Here is a 21,130-nt window from a genome sequence, read left to right as displayed (position 1 = left end):
AACATTCATTAATAGGTTTTTGTGTGGTGACATTTCATTTATCTTGGTGACATTTCATTTATCTTGAGTATATTCCTAGGGGTAGAATTTCTGGGTCATAGAGTTATTCTATGTTCAACATTTTGAGAAGCTGCCAGGCTGTCTTTCAAGATAGCTACACCATTTTTCAATCCCATCAGCAATGTTACGAGGATTCCAGTATTTCCACATCCTCACTGAGACTTGTCATTGTCTTTTTATTCTAATCATCCTAATGAGTTCTAAGTAGTATCTCCTTATAGTTTTGTTGAGTATCTTTTCATATGCTTATTGTCCATTCATATATCTTTTTTTAAGAAATGTCAACACATATTTTGCCCATTTTACAACCGTGTTTTTGTCTTTTTTTATTGTTGAGTTTTGTTTTTGTACATTCGGGATACAAGTCCCTTATCTGATATATGATTTATAAATATTTTCTACCATTCTGTGGGTTGTTTTTTTGCTTTCTCAACATTGATATTGTAATTAATGCTGTCCTTCTCTTTTTATTCACAATGAGTGAGAAAGAATACAAAATTTGTACAAATGTACAGATACAAATGCTCTTAAGGAAGGTCAGAAATAGAAGGCAAAGAAAGTTTGGTGCAAATAATGTCATCTTCAATGACATAACACCAAATATGTACTTGAAACAGTAAAATATGTCCATCTGCCATATCCTATTTCTAAAATCCAGGACTTCTGAACTCAAATCAGACTCTGCCATCAAAAACCATTTAACTGAATTCCTGCACTATGAATATCTCCAGTAGAGAGCACTAATGTTTCTTGAATATTTTGTGTAAGTAGTGTTAAAACGAGAAAAGGCTTAGGAAGCAATCACTATCCTTTCTGATTCCCACACATCTAGGAACCTAAGACACAAGGGCATTTATTCCACATTCATTAGCAGTTTATTGAGCACCCACTATCCCCAGGTACCATGTTAGGTCTTGGGATATGCAAGAAGAACCATATACTTTTCACTCTCAAGGAATTTAGAGTCTAGTAAAGAAGTTTGGCCTAATCTCCCAATAACCCCTTCTTCTATCCATCAAGGAAAGCATTTACTAACTAATCACCCACTTCCCTATCTCTAACCACACACATACATGTAGAAAAATGCATAGACTAACTGTCCTTGTTTGAAAACAATAGATTGAGAAGGGTCTTAGAGATAATCTACTCAAAACCTCTCATTTTGTGCATGGAAACTCTTAGTTCAGAGTGGTTCACTTACCAAAGATCATGATAAGAGCAAAATTAGTATGTTTCTGGAGCTATTCTAACCATATTATTTATTTAATCCTTACCACAACCCATTTTTCAAGTAGAAAACTAAGGCTAAGAGAAATTAAATAATAACAAAACTCAAACAGCTCATAAGGGCAAAGCCAACATTTGAACCCAAGTAGCCTTGCTCCAGAATCCATGCTTTTAGCCACTATGCTATATTTAGGTAGCTATTTCTAAAGGTAGTTATAATTTGTTGACTCCTATTTTTGCACTGTCCTATATGCTAATCATCATGGTTTCTGGCATCTGCAGAGCCAATCCTCTGGTCAAGTATTATCAAAGAAACCTCAAGATACTATGACACTTCAAAGCCACAAGCCACTCAAGTTGGAAAAAATGGCCCAATGCCAATGTGGATGTATATGTTACCAAGAAAGAGAAGACGAAGACGTTCACGGCCATGAGATCTGGTAATAAGTGATTCTTTTCTTAGCTAACTTTGAAAAATGTTGCCACTTGTGCATTATCCCCTCGTTTTCTCAAAGCATCCCTATGTACTCCTTTGCACTTCCAAATGCCAGTCTTTTAAATGTGTTGATTCTTCAGGCAGGTGTCAACATGTTAAACTGTGGGGGCTGAAGAGGACAGAGCTAGGGATTAAATCCTGAGACGAATATACAGAGTAGAGAATATGTGCATTTCAGAAATCACAGACTCCATTCTGCTTCATTTATTCATTCATCACTCAGCAAATATTTACTCTGTGGCCAGTATGTGCAAATCACTGTACCAGTTTTTGGGGGTGCATAGTACATGTGATGGATGTAGCCTTTATCCCCCAGAAGATGTTAGGGATCTGCAATTAAGCAGTTGTCATCTTTCAACCCTCTGGGCCTCTGAATGATGGCCGGGCTACAGGAGGATTCAGAGTGACTCAGCAAGGCTAGGGACTGCTAATAGATGACAGCACTCTTAGGTATACAGAGTATAGAGGTACGAGAATATTGTTCAGAAGTGACTATAATACACTGAGTAATTTGTGTGAACTTTAAAGTAGTTTATAAATAGAAATTTTTATTTGCATTTTGATTGTTATTTACTCAGAATGCACATAATCTTTTTGTCTTGGGCCCTGAAGAGCAAAATACTATATCTGCTTTTTGAACTGATAAGTAAATTAAGTAAATCCAGGAATTTTGACATTCAAGTTCACTCAAAGATAAAGATGAAAGTGTAAAGTTTCCACCTACCTGTATACCTGTTTTCATCCCCAGGATGCTTCCCCCTCATCTTTCTTATAATCAAGCTGTCCATAACTCCCCCAGCTACGCAAGGCCTTTGTCAGTCACCAGAAGCTGGCTGTTCTACTCACTAAAACAACAGGTTCCTTTGAAGCCCTGAGTTCTTTAATTCACTCATCGAGTCTCAATTTCTCTGAGAAGTTTTTCCCCCTTTAACCTACCTTCTCCTCTGCTAGTGTAAGCCTTAGTACTTTACCTACCAGTTTTGTAATGAAAAAGAACATCTGCTTTATTTTTTTACTGCCCTTTTTCATAAGGTAATTAGATCCTATTAAGCTATGATAAAGCATATTTGAGTCATAGGCTCTGAGCCATGTCAATATCCTGGGTTAGGAGATTCTACTGGGCCCCATATTTGCTCACTTATCTGGCTACAGATTTGCCTCTATTTTTTCAAGTTTTAAAACCTTTACACTTCTTGAGGGGATGTGTCCTTTTGCTTTTATATGCTCCAAAAACAATAGTTTGGTGGAGATAGTAAATTGGATGCAAAGAAGTTTGCAGAGCTAGGTCAGTAGAAGAATAAGTAGGTAATTGGAAAGTATGTCTGCATTTAGATACGAAGGATTCAGGAGACCAAGCCAAAGAGGATGGAGTTGTGGGGACAGACTGGACTTTGGTTAGTTAGTCTTCATGGATTTATCACATCCAGCCTAACATTCTCTGGAGGAATGCTGAGAGACTGTGGACCTGAGGAAGGCAAAGGCTGCATCCATCATATGGACCAGTGTATCCCCAGAAACTAGTATGGTATTTTGCATGGGATAAATGCTTGTTGGATGAAAAATGAGTGAAATGAAGTCTGAGACTTCTAAAACATGAATGAACTAAATCCATCTTCTCTTCTGATATAGTTCACAATAGATATATTAAACACCTTGTAAAATAGAAACTCCTCCCTACACCGTTAATGGCTTGACCTAGGTCTCGTGGCCAGAAGAGCCATGAGTAGAACCCAAGACTCCAACTCCAGTGCTCTTTCTTGCACATATCTCTTTCTTCTCCAGCTCTAAAATGTTCTGAATCCTGTTCTTTTACGATTATTTTTTTTATTCTTAATAAAGCACAGAGCTATATTAGCTCCTACCCTTAAACAATCAGTTTAGGGGCACCTGGGTGGCTCAGTGAGTTAAATGTCTGACTCCTGATTTTTAGCTCAGGTCATGCTGTCAGGGTTGTGAAATCAAGCCCTGCATTGGTCTCCACACTGGGTGTGGAGCCTGCTTATGATTTTCTCTCTCCCTCTGCCTCTCCCCCAACCTCTCTCTCTCTCTCTAAAAAAAGAAGAATCAGTTTAGACGAGAATTGAAGTCCAGTATTCAATGTATATTATAATTAACAGATGACCTAATATCAGGCCAAGAAATGCACAGGCATGCGCACATGCACACACAGCTGCTGAAGGGTAAAAAAAGGGGGAGAAATCAAGGTCTGGCTGGTGTTAGACTTGCATTACCTTCAACCAGATAAATGGAAGGGTTTACTACGGGGAACCTCAGAAACCAGTCACTGTAACAACACCAGGAAACCTCTTGCCCAGATTGCAATGTGGTTCATGGCGCACAGAGTGAATCCTTGCAGGATCCCAGCAAGCACTGTCCAGTCACTAGCAGAACTCATCAGGGCTTTTTAAAACCACTTTGCAGAAGCTGAGGAGTACCAACTCTGCTTTAATTCTAGGCTTTCAGCCTGGCTTCACTTGCAAATATTTTCTTAGAAGTCACCTCCTTTTTATTGTTAGAAAAGGGACAAAAGTCAGTAACTGGCTGGCTGCTGTATGGTGGATTCCAATATGTGACCCAGAAGACAGTATGTATTCTTTAAATGGGATGCATGGGAAACTTTCAAAGAAATATTTGGACAACTTCCCAGAAGACAGATCAGCTGGGGATGTCGGGCATCCTGCTGCAGGAATTGGTGTTTTTCCTTCGGAGAAGAGGCTGGGAGGTCACCTCTATAGCACTTTTCTCATAAGTAAGGGGCAGCATACAGTTCAGGCAGAGGGGGCAATTAGCATGGTGGGTGGTGAGAACACAGAGTAACTAGTCATGAATATTTCAGACTGCGACCATGATAAGGGATCATCTCACACTGAATTGCACAGCAGCCTTGCACAATTGCAGTCTGGATTTCTAGGTCAAGCTACTTTATTCCAAACACATGTGCAATGTCCTACTCATCCTGTCCTCAGAATTCCCACCACCGAACTCATCCTCAGGGGTTATTCTCAGAATTTTCCCCAGGCCCAGGAAAACGAATGTTAAACTTCTGAAGCCAGTACATTGAAAAGGCCAAGAAAACATGGTGAAGTATTCGCCAAAAATAAAAAGTCTTTATCAATAACAGTGTGCTCAGCCATATACAGCTGAACCAGGGGGATTCAGGCAAACTTTCTGAGAATGAAAAACTGTGAATAACTTCTAATTTTTGTTCTTTTCTTTTGACCTGACATCTCGGTAAAACTAACAAACTTGAACCATGATGCTGAGTCTTTATTTATTTATGTATTTAGCTGAGACGATATTTAAAAGTAATATGCCAGTTTAGAATCTTAAAGCTAACCAAACTTCTTCAGACCCATGTTCAGTATGATTCTCTTTCAACCTTGCATGGCCCACCAACCCTCCTCTTTAAGATGCTGTATGCTCTCTGGATATAACTTCTACACTAGAATGCATATCTTTAAGAAAATGATATACTATATTTATCTCGGTATTTCCCTCCCCCCTGTCAGGTCCCCAGTCTTTCTTTTATACTGTGTAGACATTCAATGTTCAATTAACTTAAAGAAAGAGGATTTTTCATTATCATAAATAATTTTTAGAATACAGAATTAGAAAAGTACTGTTAATATTGGATAATATTCCATCTTCCATTAATCATAAAAATTTTCTCAAGACTCAGAAAAAATGAAACTCTTATCAAGACAGCCACATGGAGCATAGCTTATGCTGATGACACTCAGAGATGTGTGGGTTTTGTTTTGTTTTTTTCTCTTTCAGAGAATCAGCTCAGAGGTAGCCTGCCAACATTTTAGACTTCAATTAATTTGGCTGTGGAAATAGTGATTGAGTCTTGTAGAATTTTTTTTTTTACCAAAATAACTTAATCAGAGAGTCCCTTAGAGAATTTCAGATACTCCTCTAATCCTGTAAGGACTGACATATTCTAAGTCATATTCTAAGACTCCATGGGTCCTGTTTTCAAAGAGATTACAATGTAGTGGTAAAACTGGGTACAGACATAAAAAGCCAAACAGTATTTGTGTTTCTCATTATACGGTCTACCCTGGGAGGCCAGTAGTTTCCAGTTAGTAAATATTTTCTCTTCGTTATGGTCCCATACTATGTGCATACTGTTAAAGTTCTCCAAGACTAGGATTAATGCAAGCAGGAGCTTATATGAAGCATCACAGGAGGAAGAAGAAACAAGAGAAACATATATTGGATATTTCAGAGGAGGGTTCCCAGAAGAATATCACAAATTCAAAAGCCCACATCCTCTAGTGACAATAATAAATGTTGTCATCATGGAGGGTGACTTTGTTCATGAGAATTGGAATAAAATAAATGTATTTATAAGTGACATATCTGAGATTAACCCAGAGCTAATGCAGTCTTAATGAACTCAATGACTTTAACTTCGTGCGAATGGCACCTTGGATTACCAAGCATGGAAGTCAGCTTTTAATTCATACCATCATTGGAATTGGAATCTTAACAGATCATCTGGTTTATAATCTTTTATTTTATAGACGAAGGGACTGATTCCCAAGGAAGTTAAGTCACTACTCACAGTCACACAGGTAGTGATATTGCTGTGATAGAAGATGGATTATCTGTCCATGGATTTGGAAGGGAAAAGAAAATTCCTTTCCAAACATTCAAAGATACATATGGAAAATTAGACATTTTCAGTTTTTGATCTCATGAATTTATAATTAGTATTGCTTGTAACAGTCACTTTTTTCCTTGCTTCATATTTAGTTCTGTATATTTTTCATCTTCCTCTGCAGGTGGTAAGCCGTTTGAGGAGCAAACCTGAGCCTAAATTGACTTAATAGACCTGTACACACACAGCGTCTCACACATAAACTCAGTAAAAACTCTGTGAATGACCAAATGCAGAAATGCTCTTTCAACCTTTCCTCCAAGGTTCAGGAAGAAGACAGCTGCCAACCCAGAATGGAAGGGACAAGGAAAGAATAGAGCAGTGTCAGAAAGACAGACTTCTTCTTATTCCCTTTCAGAGTAATTCAAATTGTAGTCCTAATCTGAACAGTCTTTGTAGGACACAATTGGTCTCGTATAACCTAGTTGTGCCCGTTTCTTTACTTCATTTACACAAACCCATCAGATCTGCCCCCCAAATGCTGTGTCTTTTATAGTCATCGTTTTATTCCTTTGGGAGGTCCCTCTACAAACAATTTTTTTAATGGGCATGTGATTGCCATAGCAACTCAGAGATATAAATGTTGCCTAATTGAATCATTGTGTTGAAGATGATAGTCTGTGCAAAAAGCACGAGATAAATCTGGGGCGGGGGGATGAGAGTGGGGACTGAATGAGGGTGACAATATTAAGTCTCTGAATTCTTGGGTTTGAATTAATTTTTTGTTTGTTCCATAAGGTGCATTGTTACTTTTCAAAGGCAGGGCCCCAACTGTAGAAGGAACCAAGTAGGGCAGTAGATGGGGTGGACCAGCAGTTTATTAGCAGTAAAACGGTGGTGATGGGTAAAGCATGGCCCCTCTACCATGTTCCCTCCCCGTCCCAAGGGTAAGGACTTCTGAGAGAGATGGATGATGTTGGAGACCCAGAACCCTAACTTAAGCCGTTTGGTTTGGCACAACTGTAAACTCTCCGGTCCAGGGACTGGGCCCTGGGGCCTTCCTAAGCCCGCTGAGTAAAGAAAGGTAAAGGGACTTCTGAGTTAAGAGGTAGGTTCCCCCGTGCTCCACCTGATCCTTCCCTCAGGGCCCAGTACATATTATGTAAATAACAAGTTACTCAGGGGTGCCCACGTGAAAAGGCGGGGGGGGGGGGGGCCGGGAATACAGTACTTCCAAAGTCTCTTGTCCGGTGCGCCCGGCGGACGGCCCTAAGCCCCCGTCCCTCCCGTCTCTCGAGAACAGCCCCCGCGCTTTCCAGCCCCCCGCGAGTCGTGTAGCTGTGCACTGCTGCCCGCCGACCCGAGGCTGTGGCGAGCCGGCCGGGGCGGCCACATGGCGCGCTCCGGGTGACGGCAGCTGCGCTTTGTTTCCACGGCTAGGGGTGAGTCACCGGCCCCCGCGCGCCCAAAGCTGGGCACACATTCGGGCCGAGGCTGCTGCAAATTTTACAGCAGGGGCAGCTACCGAAGCAGCCGCTGCCTCTTCCCCCTCTTCCTCCTCCGCCTCTGCCACCGCCACCGCCACCCCGCGGCCGCCGCCTCCGCCTCCCGCCTCCGCCCAGTCCCCTCCTCCTCCACACGCGAACTTAGTCAGCGGTTCGCGCCGCCGCGCCGCGATTGGCCGGCGGAACGCGCCGCGTCACAATGGAGCCGGTTGGAGGCGGCGAGCCCGGCAGCGCTGGGGCTTCCCGCTGAGCCCGCAGCAGCCGTCAGCCGAGAAAGTGCAGGCGCGGGGCCGCCGCCGGCGCGCCCGGAGCGGCGCGGGGCGCACGCGGCCGGGAGCGCGGGCGCCCAGGGTTGGGGTCGCGCAGGTAGGTCGGAGCGGGGCGCCCCCCGCTCCCGGAGGAGGAGCCGCGCGGACCCCGCGGGTGGAGGCGGAGGACGGGGTGAGGGGACGCAGCAGGTGGGGTTGGCCGAGCAGGTGCGGTTACCTGCCCGCGCCTCACCTGCGAGCCGGGCCTGCAGGCAGGTGGCGCGGCCGGAGATGAGTGGCAGCTTTGCTGCTCCCTTGTCTCCGGGAGAGAGGGAGCGACACCCCTGAGAGGACCTCTCCTGGGTGCTGGGGTCATTCGGGGCAAGAGAAGTGGGCGGCCACGACGGGGCGGTCCCCTCTCCGCCGCTGGAGCCTCGGCGCTGCACCTGATTGTGAGCCCTCCGCGCGGTGCGGGAACAGGGTTCTGGTTTCCCAGGCTAGAGTGGGCAGACCTCTCCCGAGGGCGTCCGCCTTTGGTCGCTCCCCTTTGCCCCCTGCCCTTGCGCTGTTCTTTGACAAACTCGTTGGTTACTCAATGTTCGCCTTCCATTTAATGGTATTGGGGTTCGTTTGTTTGAAAGGGGTGGGGGGGCAACCTATACCCACATAGAGAAGCCAAGAGTTTCCTTCTAGGCTACAGTTGAGCAGGTGCTGAGAGGTCAGAAGGCAGGAGGCTCGGTGTTGGCACACTACTCTGTGTCCCAACTGACTTCCCAAAGTCCATAGGTTGCCTTTGGTTAGATGACATTTGTGGAAGACTTTTCTTTGTAGTCAGAAAGACTCTGCAACCTCCTTTCCCTTCCCAAGAAAATGACAAACCTAAATTTAAAAACAAAAACCTATGCCTGAACTTTCTTGAATACATTAGCCTTGCCTAAAAACTGTTTTTAAAATTCTGGAAAAGATAGCAGTATGAAAATTTTAAATTGCAAATATGTAGCCAATTTGAAATACTCAATTTGTTCCCTGCTTTCTAGGAGAAAATTAAATGGCATGTGTCTTTATGAGACTGTGCTGTCTCTTAAACTAAAGTGTAGGGTTGAAGCACACAGAAGTCAAAATGCAGTAAAATTATTTAACAATTCCAGTGTCCTCCATGTGTTCAAGTTGTACCTCCTGAGAACCCAAAATGCTCCTTTGAGTTGTGGGTACTAAGGTGACTTTCTTTTGCCCCTGGCTTTCCTAGTCCGAAGCTCCACTCTTGAAGAGAATATAAAATGACGACTAATCCTCCAAGTAATTGGGCCTGTGTGATTTAAGAATATAAGCCTTAACATGTCTGATACTACTTTAAGTTCAGGTAATGAAGGAGGCAAAGTTGTTACTGATGGTACAGTTGAGTCATGGCACTTTTTCTTATACCTACTATCCCCCTAAAATGTTTTATAGCAAAAAATAAAAATCTGCTTGTTAGAATTAAATTTACTATTCTTCAAAACTTACTCTGTTTTTCTTCGACTGGAAAGGTGTTCCAACATGTCCAGCCTAACATGTATATTTTCACATTTGGAGTGATTTCATTTAACTGCTTGTTAAGATTTGCTTTTCTAAGACCATTCCCCATTGCTGTTTCATTCTTCAGAATCCTCAGAATGAAAGCACCAACATTAATTAAAATGAAAAGGGCCCTAATCAATACAACGTGAAGAAGATACCAGATCTCCAAGGTTTTTTTTTAATAGACTTCATTTTTTTAGAGCAATTTTAGGTTCACAGCAGAATTGAAAGTAAAGTGCAGAGGTTTCTCTTAAAGCTCCCTCCCCCCCATGTATAGCCTGCCCCATTATCAACATCCCCTGCCAGAGTGGTACCTTCATTATAATCAGTGAGCCTACACTGACACATCATTATCACCCAAAGTCCATAGTGTACGTTAAGGTTCACTCTTGATGGTGTACAAATATGTAGTAACATGTATCCACCACTGTAATAACAGACAATGATACTATGTCACAGTAGCACTGCCCTAAACATCCTCTGTGCTCCGCCTTTTCATCCCCCAACCCCAACAACAACTGATCTTTTTATGGTCTCCATAGTTTTGACTTTTCCAGACTATCATAGTTGGAATCATACAGTCTGTAGCCTTTTTGGATTGGCTTCTTACACTTAGTATTATGCATTTAAGTTTCCTCCGGGCCTTTTCGTGGCTTGATAGCTCACTTCTTTTTTAGAGCTGAATAATATTCCATTATCACTACAAGTTTTTTAAGACTGTGTGGGTATTTTCCTGCAGTGGCCTGAAATTCGTGATGCTTTTGTTCTGTTTTCTTGAAGTTGAAACAGGCAAATATTTTAATATGTAAAAGATTCTTCCTTTAGCCAATGTTTTTATTTGTAAACAACTTAAAAAAAATTTTTCAAACCTTTTTAATGGTATCTGAGTATTTTTATGTGCTTTTCTAATTTTTTTTTTTTACTGCCCATACAAAAAATAGCGTATTTAATCCTGGATTTTCATTTGGTGTCTTTCAAGTTGAATTTCCAAACTTTATTTTTTTTCTCTATTCCATCCCCTTGCTAGCATACACTGATAATATCAGAAATGAATGTATGCTAAGGCTGTCGTGTTACTCCAGACTTGGTAGAATGGTTTGCCTTGCCTTCCACGTAGCATGTCCTTCTCTGTTTGCCCAACTAAGAGAATACTGGATGTTCCACGAACAGTTCAAACCATTGAGTGTGACCACTCAAAAGGAATCTGGGAGGTCCAGTTACAGCGCAGAATTTTTCTTTAACCAGTTGTAAAATGCATTCTCATCTCTGTCGTGTGTGTTTTCAGATTCTTGTCCTTTCTTTTATTGCTATCACCTACTTTCATTTTATTTCCCATCTGTATTCTCTATACCTCCTACATACCTTTATTGTGAGTTAGTTTTTTTCTGATGTTTAAAATTGTGCCTTTGGCAGACATAAATTATTCTTCCTTTTCTGAATCACGGAGATTGATCTTAAATAAAATGAGGCTTAACTCCAGTCACTGAATCTCTCTGCTAAGTTCTTATCACTGCTGTTCATTTAGAAATTGAGCAAAGGGTAATAATAAACTCCCTGTTCTGTGACTTCCTCTCATTTAGGATTCTGCTCAATTGCAACACAATTTAAATTCACTTCTTCAGTGCTGTTGTGAACCTGTGTAAAGGAAATGAATAAAAATGAGTTGTCAGAGCTTTGTTCTTGACCTTTCCTTTTGCCTTTTTAACCTTTACGCTGTCTTTGATATGGGTCACATGATTCTGCTTGTCCCTCTCCAGACCGTGTATCTTTGAGCTTCATCTCCTGCTTCTTCAATTTCAGAATTCCTTGTAATTCTTTCTTCTTGTCTGTCTCATCCTGTGGCCATTTCCAGGGCTCCATTCTCTGGCGCTTACTCCTCAGCCAACAGCATCTTTCTCAGAAGCTACCAGCTGCGCTGCTTCTGTTTCTCCTGTTTCCAGCTCAGTGCAGGTGACTGAGCTCTCCCCCCACCCATCTCTGATGGAGACTAAATTCTTCATTGTTGAGTAGCATATTCCTTTTGATTCTCTTCTCACGTGTGCGATTGGAGAGCATATTTGAACCTTACTTCTTTTCTTCTGTAAAATTCCTTTTCAGCCTTTTTACACGGCCGCCCTCCCCACAGTCAATTGCAGATTATAAACAGGAGTTCTTCAGTTTCTACCTAAGAGTGTGGACTTTGCAGAAGGGCCTGATGAACCAGTTGCTGGATTAGTTAAGATTAGCTGCCAGTCATAGAGACCGCAAAGGACAGTGGTTTAAACAAAGTGATATTTGTTTCTCTTTCACACGAAAGAGACAATCCAGGGCTGGTATAATGGTATTACAGTCTTCTGAGACCTAGGCTGGTTCCACCTTATAGATCTACCACACATCAGAAGAGGCCTTCAACCTCATGGTCCTAGATGGAGCCATCACACGTGGGTTCCGAGTAGTAGAAAGGAGGAAAGAAGGAAGGTAGGAAAAAAGGGGAAAGGCAGTTTCCCAGAGGTGGTCATACTTATTCCCAGCAAACTTGGGCCCCACTAAAATGTGGAAGGTTCATATCCTTAGGAAAGAGGGAAGGAGTATTGTGATAGCCAATCGCCACAGTTATTCTACACCTCTGTTTTCTTGACTCTTATTACCCATTTTACAGGATTCTTAGGATTAAAGGAAATATTAACCTTCAAGCATCTAATACAGTATCTGGCATAAAACAAGCTTTCAGTAGATGATAGTTCATGTTTCTCCTTATTCCTTTGTCATAAATTGCCTGGTTTCCCTGCTACCACATCACTGACATGCAGATCCTATTTTTTTAAATACTTAAATTATTTGCCGCAGTTGGTAGTATCAGACTGTATGTAGTCTTGTACCTTTCCATGAGAAGATGCAATGCATTATTTCTAAATGTCAGCGTTTACTTCTTAGCTTAATGCATGGCTTAGATTAAAAACCTAGCTCTTGTAATCGAATAGACCTGCATGGGAACCCCCGCTCCACCGCTTCCTCGCTGTGCAATCCTAGCCTCCTGTACCCTCAATTTCCTCATCTGCAAGATGGGGCAAGAATCGGATAGGAGGATTAAAGTAGGAGTGCCTAATAAACTGCCCGATGAAGTAAATGGTAACTTTATTTAAAATTTGGCCTAATCTGGGTGAATCTTTCTGAGAATGAACTCTTATTCCATTAAAAAAAAAAAGTTTTCAAATTGTTCATCTTCATACATATCCAAATAAGCATTGTTAAATTGTTACACTTTTTGAGAGTTGTCTCCAAAATCAGTTTGAACCCAACTAGCAGCAAAGTCTTTCCTATACTTTTTTTATCAAAAACAGAACAGCTCAGCCTTAACCTTCTTCAACCTTGATTTGAATGATTTTTGGCTGATCTGCTTTCAGAAGCTGAAACATCTCCACCAATGAGTGTATTTCATAGTGGTTTTTAAGCATCTACTTAGTAAACAGCTACTGTGTGCCCAACACCGTGCCACGTTCTGGGGACAGAAGGTAAGCAAAAATGTACATGGTCCCTGCCCCCATGGAGGTTGCGGGTTACTGGGGGAGACAGGTGAATCGATCACTGCAATTAAATGAAAAATTGCCACGACAAATTTGTTAAGAAGGAGAAGGGTGTCTGGGTGGCTCAATCATTAAGGGTCTGCTTTCTAGCTCAGTCGTTAAGGGCCTGCTTTCAGCTCAGGTCATGATCCCAGGATCCTGGGATCAAGCCCCAAATTGGGCTTCCTGCTCTGCAGGGAGTCCGCTTCTCCCTCCCCCCTTCCCCTGCGCCCTCTCCCTCTCCCCTTCTCCCTGCTCGTACTCTCTCTGTCAAATAAACAAAATCTTTTTTTAAAGAAAGGAGAAGTACAGATGGTATGGAAGCACACGTGGATGTCCTATGGTTACAGGTAAATGGTGACTTTAGGAAGAAAAAATTGGCCAGTGAGCTGAAGTAAAGAGATGGCGTGGGAGTGTAGTTTGAAATGAGCTCAGACATGAAATGAGCCTGCCCCTAGGCATGGATCATAACATGTCACAGATCTCCAGCACCATTCCAAAGAAAGCATTTCAGAATGCTTGGAGCCATCTTTAAAGTAAGTGTATATAATCTATAACTTCTCCGTGTGATACTCTGAAAGGGGCTACATAATCCAGAAATAATTTAATTCTTTTATAATTTATTCATGCTACAGTGGCAAACTTTCAATACAGATACTTTTTTTGATACACCGAGCAGATGCATCTAAGAAAGTTGGCTATGAAGTAGGATCTTTTCAGAGAGGTCATCAGGTTGATCTGCGTCACCCTTAGCAAGTGGAATTTAAAGCCATTTGGCTGAATGAGGGCCATGTGAAAGACGGTTGGCAGAAGACTAGGTAGCCCATAAAGCAGCAGTAGAAAATGACCACGGGATGGGAGGCATGGGCAGTGTGTTCCAGAAGCTGGCTAGACTGTGCCCCAGGTGGCCTGTGTCAGGGCCAGTAGGCAACCCCAACATCCAGTCCCTCCAAGGCTTTCAGGTGTACATAGACAAGAACCCAGCTCAGCACATTGGCTTTGGGGTGCCATTTTTCCTTCCCCTCCAGCTGAGCTACGGGGGGATCCTTTGGAGGAAATGTCGCCTTTCTAGTCCAGGAGGGTGGGCAAGGAGGCTCCGCTTGCGTGCAGTGTGCTAGGGCTCGGCCAAGCCTTGGGGGCAGAGCCACCTGCTGTGATACTGCAGATTGTTTCTTGCCCTGAGTGGATAAATATAAAATGAATTCTGTTCCTCTAAAGATTTTTAAGCTCATCTCTCTAGGCAAAACTAAATGAGTTTGTTCTTGGCCCTATTTCAATGCCAAAATAGGCAGTCCTTACTGAGCAATGGCTTGTCTTCCCAAAGCGTTTGTGAGTCATAATGCAGTTTGCTGCGCATGGTGGCTTGCAGGCTTCCCCGAGAGAGTTGATGCTGTGCCAGTGCTGCCCTAAGGGGCCACAGGTCTTTCACCTTCACCCTCCCAGGAGTACCCTTGGAACTGGGACTTCCTTTCACTCCCTACTTGCCCTGGTATTTGGAATTCCTCCCTCCGTGGCACACCAACCTTGTTCCCACCTCAGGGACTTCTCAGTTGCTGTTCCCTGTCTGGAAATGCTCTTCCCTTATGAATTTACATGAATGCTTCTATCTCCTCAGTGAACGGTCAGCTCAAATGGGACTTCAGAGATGCTTTCCCTGATCTCCTCAGATAAAGGACCCGCGTCCCCCACACCTGCCCCATCATAGGTCTTTCAGATCTTGGTGTATTGTTTGCTTGCTTATTTGTCTTCCACTCCCCTTGCCCCCGACAGAATATAAGTTCTGCTGAACATATGGGTCTTGTCTTCCTTGTTTACCTCCTCTCGAGCCTGGTATATCGGAAGCTTCCCAAACTGTTGCATATGATATTGGGCACAAAAATTTACCCCTTTGAGCAGAGACTGGGGATAATACCTGCACTGCCTGCCTCACAGAACAAATGAGGGACTGGAGTCAGTGTACTGAAGATACTTCTGTTTCCCCAAAACTAGTTATTTGTCTTCTCAGAGTCCATATTTTTGGAAATAGCAATACTATTTACCCAATTACATAACCCATGAAATCTAGAAGTCATTCTGGGCTTTTCCTTGCCTCATTCCCCCCAACCGCTCCTTGTACAGTTTGTAACCAACTTGTCCAGGGACCATGTCCTTCAGGTTTTTCCATCCGCACTCTCCCTCCATGGCCCTTTCACTGCCCTGAGTCAGGACAGCTGCTACGGGTCTTCCAGCTGGTAGTTAGGTTTGTCGTCTTCTGTATCCTCCACGCCCTGCAAATTTGTTGTCCACACTGCAGGCAAATCTCATACCATGACTGCCCAGTTCAATAACCTTTAATGACTTGCTTTGCCACAGGATCGAGTCCAAATGTCTTGGTGAACCATATAATCAAGTCTTCCTTTGTCTGCTTCCACAACTTTCCAGCTTCACCTCTTGCCACCCTGTCATTTCTAAATCACCGATGTATGCACCATGGACAGTGTGCACAGTCACACTCCCCACCAGCCGTTCTAAACTCTTAGCAGTATACGGAGGAAGGCATGAGGTAGCCAGATGGCTGTACTCCATGGCTTTGTTCCTTCCCTCTACCCAGAACGCTGGTATCCTCTTGTCAATCACCTGCCCATCTTTCAAGGATCAGTTCAAGCATATGTATACTGAAAAACCATTGCAGATACTCTCCCTCTGCCTTCCACCCACGAGAGCTCTGCATTCCCTCCTCTGTGCTGCCTTGAGTTTTGTACACCTATTGTAATATCTGTGCCACGGAACACCTCTGTCACCTCCTAGATGCTCTTGTAAGGATTATTTTGTTTATCTCCTGGACTTCCTGGGCCGGGCATCATACTTGGCATGTACATGAATATCTGGGAAAGAATTAGGAATAAAACTCCACATACTTATTACCTAGTCCTGGGATTTGTTTTGGTAACACACTTTTGACTGGTATTTGACCAAAATTTGAAAGCTCTCCTTGAAGGTTGGAAGTAGGAAGGGATATTGCATATATGCTATTAATAGATATCAGTTGAATGGCCCAAATATGTTGTCAATGAACTAGTGCTTATTGAATATTTATTGTGTTCAGAGTTATGGATTTGGTAACTTGCAGGGGATGCTTTAGACAGATTTTGCACTTTTCTGAACTAGTTCTGGTTTCGTCTCTCTATTAGAAGTCAAAACTTTAGATAGTCAACACAAGCTCTTGGCTTAGAGGTAGTTTAGTGTAGTATCTCTGATTTTTTTTCTTCCAGTACCCCTTAAAGGATTTTGAAAAACTATGTGCTCTCCCCAATACACTTTAAAAGTTAATATCTAGGGGCACCTGGGTGGCTCTGTTGGTTAAGCATCTGGCTTCAGCTCAGGTCATGATCTCAGGGTGCTGGAATCGAGCCCTGAGTCTGGCTCCCCGCTCAGTGGGGAGTCTGCTTGTCTCTCTCCCTCTGCCCCTCCCCCCTGCTTGTGCGCTCTCTCTCTCTCTCAAATAAATACATAAAATCTTTAAAAATAAATAAATGAAAGTTAATATCTAAAGTTTTTTTTATAATTTAGATAGTTCTGAAAGGTGACATTTCTGATATTATAAATATTGATTTCTTTAGAAAACACTCTTTGTGATCTACCCAATGGAAACTAAATTAAATACCAAAGTAATTTGATGTCTATTATAACATCATCTAAAAAACATAAGAACAAGCTCTTCCAGAAGTCAGGAATTTTGCATAGTTGTTTCCCTTATGGAACTCATTTCATTTCTCTTTTCCTATAAAACTTAATCCCATTGTAACATTCTTATGTTTGAAAATCTTCCATTGATTACCTTTTCAAACTCTTGTGAGACACACACATTCATACATACTATATATCGTTTTTTTAAAGTTCTTGTGACAGTAAGGCTCTGTTTAATAAAATCTCTTTGGGTTAAGTTGTCACGATTTTTACTAGTACACAACTGATCAAAAGAACAAGTATATTAGAATTTTGATGAATTACTTTTAGATATAGGTAAACTTTTACAGGAAAATCATCTCTCGAGATTAATGGGGCTTAAAAATAGTTTATTTGTACACAAATATTACTTACTGGTAGAGTAAGATAGCCTTTTTTATCAAATCAAGTGTTTCTTTTTTTAATGTGCTATTTAAGAAATCTTGCTACATAAATAAGTACATGGGGATGAAGGCAGTGTAATTTACCCTTTTTTTTTTAGAGAGGGAGAGGGGCAGAAGAAGAGCGAGATCTTAAGGAAGCTCCACGCCCAGCACAGAGCTGGACATGGGTTTGATCTCACAACCCTGAGATCATGACCTGAGCCGAAGTCAAGAGTCATATGTTTGACTGAGCCACGGCGCCCCAACTCTATTTTTAAACTCCTGAGTTACATGCCAAAAGTTAGCTAGTGACTGATCCCAAAAATGATTTTCAGTTTTTCTATTCTATTCAGTTTTCTATTGTCTGTTGATTAGGTCTTGCTCTAGCTTTCAGGCAAAAAAATGGAAACTTTCCCCTGACTTCAAAACGATTTGTTTCTCAGTCATGAAAGTCGTTTACTTACACTGCATCTGTAAGCTTTACAGGCATTTCAGAATGGCCCTCTGTTTGGGGCTTGGAGATTTTTACATCCCAAGGCAGTGCGCTAGAAGCAGACTCATGAAAGGTGAGATAGTTGCCTTTCTTTCAGAATGTGGGAAAAGATAAATGTGAAAAAGAAAAAAAGGAGATGGCTAGAAAGAATCAAGATCACGTCTGGTATTTTGGAGCAGATACTTTTGAACAAGGGTTAATTGACGATCTACAAATAGATTCTACCAGAGTACCCCTCTCTCAAAAAAAACAAAAAACAAAAACCCAAATCTCATGCCCTGTTTGCAGATCAAGTGGTTTGGCTGCTACAGAAAACTCTTCAGTCAAATTAGCTGTCAACTCTAACGGAAAGGGTCCCTAATAGGCCAATTTAAAGATTTTCTCTTGGGGGGGTAGAGACATTCAATGGGGAAAGAGAGTGGTTAGAGCACACCACTTCTTTATATATACCCGATGAAAGTTAATTTGACACCAAAGTGATTTAATCACCATCATCCATTTTAAGAACACACAAATTTTCCCAAAACAGTTAGAAATTGTATATAATTTTTTATACCCACCGTTAGACTAGAAAATAGAACATTGCAAAAAGAACACGGGTAAAGATCACTAGACACTTGACGGAAGGTGAGCTGGGTCAGTAGGTGACTGGTTTCTTTCTTTTTTTTTTTTTTAAATGATTTTTTATTATATTATGTTAGTTACCATACAGTACATTCCCGGTTTCCGATGTAAGGCTCGATGATTCATTAGTTGCGTATAACACCCAGTGCACCATGCAATACGTGCCCTCCTTACTACCCATCACCAGTCTATCCCGTTCCCCCACCCCCTCCCCTCTGAGGCCCTCAGTTTGTTTCTCATAGTCCATAGTCTCTCATGTTTCATTCCCCCTTCTGATTACCCCCCTTTCTTTATCCCTTTCTTCCCCTACCAATCATCCTAGTTCTAATGTTCCATAGATGAGAGAAATCATATGATAGTTGTCTTTCTCTGCTTGACTTATTTCACTTAGCATTATCTCCTCCAGTGCCGTCCATGTTGCAGCAAATGTTGAGAAATCGTTCTTTCTGATAGCTGAGTAATATTCCATTGTATATATGGACCACAACTTCTTAATCCAGTCATCTGTTGAAGGGCATCTCGGCTCCTTCCACGATTTAGCTGTTGTGGACATTGCTGCTATGAACATTGGGGTGCATATGGCCCTTCTCTTCACTACGTCTGTATCTTTGGGGTAAACACCCAGTAGTGCAATGGCTGGATCATAGGGTAGCTCAATTTTTAACTTTTTAAGGGACCTCCACACTGTTTTCCAGAGTGGCTGTACCAACTTGCATTCCCACCAACAATGTAGGAGGGATCCCCTTTCTCCACATCCTCTCCAGCAATTGTTGTTTCTTGCCTTGTCTATTTTTGCCATTGTAACTGGCGTAAGGTGGTATCTCAGTGTGGTTTTGATTTGAATTTCCCTGATGGCTAATGATTTTGAACATTTTTTCATGTGTCTGTTAGCCACTTGTATGTCCTCATTGGAAAAGTCTGTTTATATCTTCTGCCCATTTTATGATTTGTTTATTTGTTTCTTGTGTATTGAGTTTGAGAAGTTCTTTGTGGAAGTAGGTGACTGGTTTCTAAGAAAAAGTCTCAGTCCTATTGGGGGAAAAGATATTTTTCAGAGTTTTATCAAGAATGCTAATTTCTTCCCAGGAGAAGGCTGTGAATTACAGCATGCTAAAAGGATTGGTCCCAGGCTAGATTTGGGATATTTTTTTCTTTATGGAGTAATGCATCCCAAAGGGTGAGGAGTTGAGCCTGCTGTCATCCTGCTGAATAAGGAGGCTTTCCTGGGGTCCTTCCAGTTCCTGGATGCCCTGGCCCTGTAACAAAGAACTCTGTACAGATGTCCCCTGCTCTCTTACCTTCCCCCAAATCTTATAGCTAATCTCTCCTGAAGTACTTTACAGGAACCCCCACCACGTTACTTATGTTTGTACATCACTTTTAACATACTCGAGCTTTCATTCTCCTGATGACCTGCAGTAGGGGGGGCAAATATTATCTGCAGGATATAAACATGGAAACGGAGTTTGTAAGGGGACATGGCTTGTCTAGGCAAACCCAACAAGTTAGTGCAGATCTGATACTTGATGAAGCAGCTTTTTCTACAGTATATTGCCTGGCGCCTTTTCCCAGATGTGTTACTTTATAAAAGGCTCTGAGGATTGGAAAACTTGCCTTAAAGATTAAGTAAAATAGATATGCTTGCAATGTGCTTAGTAAAATGCATGGCTGTTAGTAGGCCCCCAGACTTAAAAAAAGAAAGAAAGGAAAGGAAAGGAAAGGAAAGGAAAAGAATGTATTCGAGTTTTTGTTCTGCCATGCTTTATTTTATGGCTTTTAAAAAATTAATTCATTTTGGTTTTTTTGAGCACTTAATACTTGCTAGGCATTGTGCCAGGCACTGGGAATAAATCCAACAGTGAAAAGAGAAAAAAACCTTTTTTTGCATGGAGCATACATCCTAGAGGAGGGAATATAGATAATAAGCAAATGCAAGATAAAATGTCATGTACTAAATGCTATGAAGAAAAATAAAGCAGTGTAAAGGGCTAGAGGGTGGTTGTTGTGGGGTTTAGATGGGGTGGTCAGGGACAGCCTCCCTGGAGTGGGGACTTGAAAAGACCTGAATTTTATGCTTACCAGAGTCTGAGTTCGAAGACTTGGCTTTATTTGGGTAAGTTGATTCAAGTCATGGTATTCTAGAGTCATGTGGAAGAGACCTTGCAGAGTATCTCTTGATTTTTAACTTTATGTTATAGATATCCTTGAGGGTCTTTTCCAGAATAATATGCATATACTCATATGCATAACATTTTAATATGCCTTGAGATCATCCTTAGGTCCCCTCAAGTTCATATCCCCATTCTACTTCACTCCTTTCTTTTTCCTAATAAGACATTAAGGTTGAGAAAGGCAAAGTAAAAATTGTCCACAGAGTCACAACTAATTAGTGGCTGAGTCAAGATTCCCACAAAGTTGTCTGTTGCTTTTTCCACTAAAATCTGTAAGTTGCTGGAGTAGTTTTTTGTTTTGTTTTGTTTTGTTTGGGTGGGGGTGGGGGTGGTTGTGTTGTTGTTGTTGTTGTTGTTGTTGTTGTTGTTGTTGTTGAGAGAGGGGGATAGGGAGGTGCTGAGGGAAAGAAAGAATCTTAAGCAGGCTCCACACCCGGTGCAGAGCCTGACATGGGGCTCGATCTCACAACCCTGAGATCATGACCTGAGCCAAAATCAAGAGTCAGATGCTTA

The 21,130-nt window shown here is 41.9% G+C and overlaps 1 protein-coding gene across 2 annotated transcripts in view; it reads left to right on the top strand.

Annotated features, from left to right (window-relative positions):
• The first annotated feature begins 8,162 nt into the window (after window positions 1-8,162).
• LRRC8B (leucine rich repeat containing 8 VRAC subunit B) overlaps window positions 8,163-21,130 on the top strand; it is a 67,578-nt gene continuing 54,610 nt past the window's right edge. Inside the window, exon 1 of one of the 2 annotated variants that reach the window (XM_026497644.4) lies at window positions 8,163-8,260. The gene's annotated coding sequence lies outside the window, so the exon portion shown is untranslated. The remainder of the gene's footprint in view (window positions 8,261-21,130) is intronic. The other variant, XM_048220307.2, reaches the window with a different exon arrangement.

Source organism: Ursus arctos, unplaced genomic scaffold (assembly GCF_023065955.2).
Source record: "Ursus arctos isolate Adak ecotype North America unplaced genomic scaffold, UrsArc2.0 scaffold_12, whole genome shotgun sequence".
Classification (NCBI taxonomy): Eukaryota; Metazoa; Chordata; class Mammalia; order Carnivora; family Ursidae; genus Ursus; species Ursus arctos.
The sequence above is the reverse complement of the archived record's forward strand: the minus strand, read 5'-3'. Positions and strand labels throughout refer to the sequence as shown.